A 5,631-nucleotide genomic window follows, 5' to 3' on the forward strand; every position below is an offset into this window, starting at 1 on the left:
TTTTCAAGTCAAATTTATTTTATTATCTTTCATATAGTTCACAGAAAAAGGAATGTACAAAACAGGTCAGGGTTGTCTTAAAAAAAAAAATCCAGGTTTGTACAGTTCACTGTCTTTACATCTGGGAGCCCAGCTCTCCTGACGTCAGGCACAGCAGCTGCACTTGTCCGATGTTTCTCTGTGCGACGCAGCCCTGGGCACACTTGGCATGGCTCACAGGACAGTAGGAGCAGCAACTCTTCTGGCAGGTGATGCATTTGCACTCTCTGCATCTACAGGTACCTGCACAGGTGCCAGATCCACCGCTGGCAAAGAAGCAGTTGGGATACACCTCGAGCTGAAGAGGTGGTTGAGTCTGGACACAGCTGCACGCCAGATAGCTAGGATTTCAAGGAGACCTGGTCGAGTTCTCGAATATTTAAATCACTCCTATCTGCACAGGGAAATTAATACTCCTAAATTTCAAACTCTTAAATTAAAACTCTTACATTTAAAATGCCATTGCTCCAGTGAAGAGATGGCTTTTGTTTCAGAAATCTGTTTTTTGATTTGTGGGAAATATTGGTCTATTTACAAATAAGCTCTGAACATTTTTCTAACACTAAAAAACATATGAGATATTTTATTTTCAGATACTGAAAATTTTCATTATAAAATAATTTATCTTGCTCTTTTCAAGTGTATTTACTATTCAAATTTAGTACAATTCAAATCTAATATTTTAAACTGAGTGAGAACCAAAGTAGTTAAAAAGAAAACAGGGGGAAAAAAACCACACCAAAATGTATTAATTTAAAAATTATAGACCAGGTGCGGTGGTTCACATCTGTAGTCTCAGCACTTAGGGAGGCAGCAGCAAAAGGATTGCCTGAGCACAGAGGTTCGAGTCCAGGCTGGGCAACATGGCAAGACCTAGTCTCTACAGCAAATTAAAAAATTAGCCTGGTGTGGTGCCATGCACCTGTAGTCCCAACTACTTGGGAGGCTGAAGCAGAGGGACTGCCTGAGCTCAGCAGCTCAAGGCTGTGGTGGCCATGATCATGCCACTGCACTCTAACCTGAGTGACAGACTCAATAACAAACAAACAAATATTACAGTCAGACATGTTGGTGTGGGTCTGTAGTCCTAGCTACTCAGGAGGCCAAATTTCTTAAGCTCAGAAGTTCAACACCAGCCTGGGCAACAATAGTGAGATTCTCATTGCTAAGAAAAAGAAAAAATGACAGCTAGTATGATAATTTGAATAAAAACTATGATTCATGCTACAATGGAATTATGTCATTGCATGTCACTAAAAAGAAAGTGTGTACAGATATGGAAAGATGTCCAATTTATGTTAAAAACAAGTTGTAGTGCGTTATGCAAAAAAGTAACTTTTTATAAAATAACAGTATGCTAAAGTATTTACTGGAAATATATGTAGAGGGATATAAACCAAATTGGTAAGGGAGTGATGTGTTAGAAGGACTGGGAGGAGGGAGTAGATTAGAAATGACTTTTACTTTTTAGGTTATATATTTGTACAAAGTGTGTTTTATTTTTACTTCAAGCATATGCCAATTTGTAAGCAGAAAATACAGCGCAGATAATTTAAAAGATAAATGTCTTTGTGAGCTCTGGAACCATTTATCTTCCATTTCTGGGCTAAAGTCTTTAGACAAGCAAGATGGCTATGCTTTCCTTGCACATGACCCACTTCCTCCAGAATCAGCCTTTTCTAAAACTTTCTCCATCTTCCCAAGTCGCAACGGTTTCTTTTTTTTTTTTTCTTATTTTAGTTTTTGAGTTGGAGTCTCACTCTGTTGCCCAGACTGGAGTGCAGTGGCCGCTCCTGGCCACCGCAGCCTCGACCTGCTGGGCTCCGGCGATCCTTCCGCCTCAGCCTTCCAAGTAGCTGGAATTACAGGCATGCGCTACCATGCCTGGCTGATTTTTTGATTTATTGTAGAGATGAGGTCTCGCTGCCCAGGCGGGTCTGGAACCCATGGGCTCAGGCAATCCATTCACCTCAGCCTCCCAAAGGTGCAGGATTACAGGCTGCACCACCGAGTCTGGCTCTTATTTTATTTTATTTTATTTTATTTTATTCTTGAGTCAGGGTTTTACTCTGTCACCTAAGATGGAACACAGTGGCATGATCACAGCTCACCACAGCATCAATCTCCTGGGCTCAGGCAATTCTTCCACCTCAACCTCTTGTGTAGCTGGGATTATAGGCAAGCACCACCACATCTGAGTTTTTTAATTTTTTTTGCTATGTTGAGATCTTGCTATGTTGTCTAGTTATATATATATAACTATTTAGGTGAATTTGTGATGGCATCTCATTGTGATTCTAATTTACATTTCTCTGGTAATTAATAATATTGGGCACATTTTTTATTTTTGCTGACTGTTTGAATGTCCTGTTTAGTGAATTTCCAGATCAATCTCTTGCCCATTAAAAAGAAAATGAGGTATTTGTCTTTTTCTTGTTGATCTGTAGGAGTGCTTTATATATTCAGTATGAGACCTTTGTCAGATATGCATTGAGCATATATTTTCTTCCAGTTTGTGCCTTTCTTTTTTATGTTCTTAATGATGCTTTTTGATAAATGGAATTTTTAGTTTTAATTATTTCACTTCTTCAACTTTATTTATTTACTTTATGGAGGCAGAGTCTCGCTATGTCAATGAGGTTAAAGTGCAGTGTCTATTCACTAGCATGATCATTGGGTACTACAGCCTCAAATTCTTGAGCTCAAGTGATCCTCCTGCCTCAGCCTTTTGATTAGCAGGGACTACAGACACACAGAGCTAACTTTTTAAAAAATCTTTGCCTACCCTAAAGTATACTAAGATATTCTCCTTCTCCTAGAAGCTTTATTTTCTCTTTCATATTTAGAAATATGATCCATTAAAAAATTATTAGCAAAGTTTTACTTACATTTTTTCTGCTCATTAATGACTGAAAAAAAACCTGATATGCAAGAGCTAATGCAGCTATTTAAAGGCAAAGTTGAGGCCACCAATACATCTCTCAAACAAGAGGCACCGCTTAAACTCTCCCCTATACTGAAGACGAGGGCAGGAGAGGGGGTTAGGTTTGGACATAGGAATAAATACACATGGTTGTTGTAGTTCTGTCATGAGGGCTGGTGATGCTAGGCCAAGACTCCCAAACCAGTGGAATGGTCCATCAGACTGCCAAACTGATGGCTTGGGACTCCCAAATGTTTGGAAATGTTTGGGAGAAATGCCAAGGAGGGTCCATGTGCCAGTCCCAGGGGCCCTTGGCCAGCACTCTCTTCCCGCTCTAGCCATGGGGAAAGCCAAGTTCCCAGCTGGTCAGGGACTGCCTGAGTGCTGAGGTGGGCGCAGTCTTTCACACTGAACAGCCCTTTTCCTCAAAAAGACTTCTTGGTGTCACCTGTCTCCTGCAGTATCGGGTGCTAAAACCTAGCTGTGGCCCTGAGGCGGGTAGTGAGGGGGGTAGCAGGCAACGATGGTGGCTGGGTCAAGCCCTGGCACTTACAGCTCTGGACCACACATATGTTTATGTTTAGATCCAGACTGTGTTCCACTATTGGGAAGGGGTAGTTTGTAAAAACTGCAGCTTTGTAGTTTGTGTGTGGGAGTGAGGGGTGATTTAAAGATCATGAGGACTGAGCTGGGGCTGGGCATCTCTGGTAAGGACCAGTAAATGCCAGAGCAGAAGCCTATCCTGAAGGTTCAACTGTGGCCCACCTGAAACAGAACTATATTCCCAAAGGGGTTCCTCAAGGGTCAGCTCAGCTGGAGGATTACCAGGGCTTGGGCAGGCCAGTTTGAAACTGGGCCCTCAGTGTTAGATGTGGGAATGTGTGATGGGGTGAGCATGGAGGTGGTGTGGTGGGTGTGCCTGCGGCCAGTGCCCAGCCACTGAAAGGGGTGGTCTACGTGATCCAGGTTGGGTAAGCAGGCATACTGTGATCTATTTCAAATTCATTTTTGTGTTTGATGTGAGGTGGACGTCTAGATCTAGTCCCCCCCCCACCTCTGCCAATTGTTCCAGCACTTTTAATGGAATAGTTATATTATAAATTGATAAATGAAGTCCAGGTGTGGTGGCTCACACCTGTAATCTCAGCACTTTGAGAGGCTGAGAGGAGAGGATTGCTTGAGCCCAGAAGTTGGAGACTAGCCTGGGCAACATAGTGAATGAGACCTCACCTCTACAAAAAATATATTTTTTTTTTTTTGAGTTGGAATCTCACTCTGTCTCCCAGACTATAGTGCAGTGGCCACTCCCAGCCACCGCAGACTCCACCTGCTGGGCTCCGGCGATCCTTCCGCCTCAGCCTTCCAAGTAGCTGGAACTACAGGCGTGTGCTACCACGCCTGGCTAATTTTTTTTTTTTTATTATAGAGATGAGGTCTCGCCAAGTTACACAGGTGGGTCTCAAACCCGCGGGCTCAGGCAATCCACTCACCTCAGCCTCCCAAGGCGTGGGATTACAGGCTGAGCCACCGAACCCAGATACAAAAAAATTTTTAAAAAGTAGCTGGACCTGATGGTGTACACCTATAACTCCAGCTATTCGGGAGGTTGAGGTGGAATGATTGCCTGAGCCCAGGAGATTGAGGCTGTGGTAGGTTGTGATAATACCACTGCACTCCAGCCTAGGCAACAGTGTGACTCTGATCCAAAATCAATAAATGCATTCATGTCTATTCACCTCATCTTAACACTGTGTTCTAAAAGAATAAGTAGATGCACTAATGGAAAACCAACTCACCAAATTTACTTATTTATTTTAATTATAAAATTTACATGAATTTATATACGTTGAAGTAAGACCCTGTCTCTACAAAAAAAAAAAAAAAAAATTAGCAGGACATGCCTGAGATTCCAGCTACTTGGGATGCTGAGGCAGAAGGATCACATGAGCTCAGAAGGTTGAGGCTATGGTGAGCTATGGTTGTGCCACTGCACTCCAACCGGAGCCACAGAGTGAGATCTTGTTTTTAAAAAAGTTCACAAAAATATATTAATCAATAATGTATTTTATAAGAATTATGTATATTTAAGCATATATCCTGTCTGAATCTCTTCTTGTAGGTATACTTATTTATTTATTTACTCACATATTCACTAATTTAACAAATACTAATTGAATATATTTTTAATATAATAATATAGTATATTCAGCCAGGCATAGTGTCTCATGCCTGTAATCCTAGCATTTTGGGAGGTGGAGGCAAGAAGATTGCCTGAGCACAGAGGTTTGTAACCAACCTGGGTTACTTGACAAGATCTCATCTCTGCAATAAAGCAAAAAATTAGCCAGGTGTGGTGGCACACACCTGTAGTTCCCATTATGTGGAAGGCCGAGGTGGAGGGAACGCCTGGGCCCAGGTCAAGACTGCGGTAGCCATGAGTGTGCCACTGAACTCCAGCCTGGATGACTGAGTGAATCTCTGACTCAAAAAATAAATATAGCCGGGCTTGGTGGCTCAGCCTGTAATCCCGCCCCTTTGGGAGGCTGAGGTGAGTGGATTGCCTGAGCCCGCGGGTTCGAGACCCGCCTGGACAGCGAGACCTCATCTCTACAATAAATCAAAAAATCAGCCGGGCGTGGTAGCGCATGCCTGTAATTCCGGCTACTTGG

The sequence above is a fragment of the Carlito syrichta genome, unplaced genomic scaffold, assembly GCF_000164805.1.
Source record: "Carlito syrichta isolate Samal-C Ts95f unplaced genomic scaffold, Tarsius_syrichta-2.0.1 Scaffold307028, whole genome shotgun sequence".
Classification (NCBI taxonomy): Eukaryota; Metazoa; Chordata; class Mammalia; order Primates; family Tarsiidae; genus Carlito; species Carlito syrichta.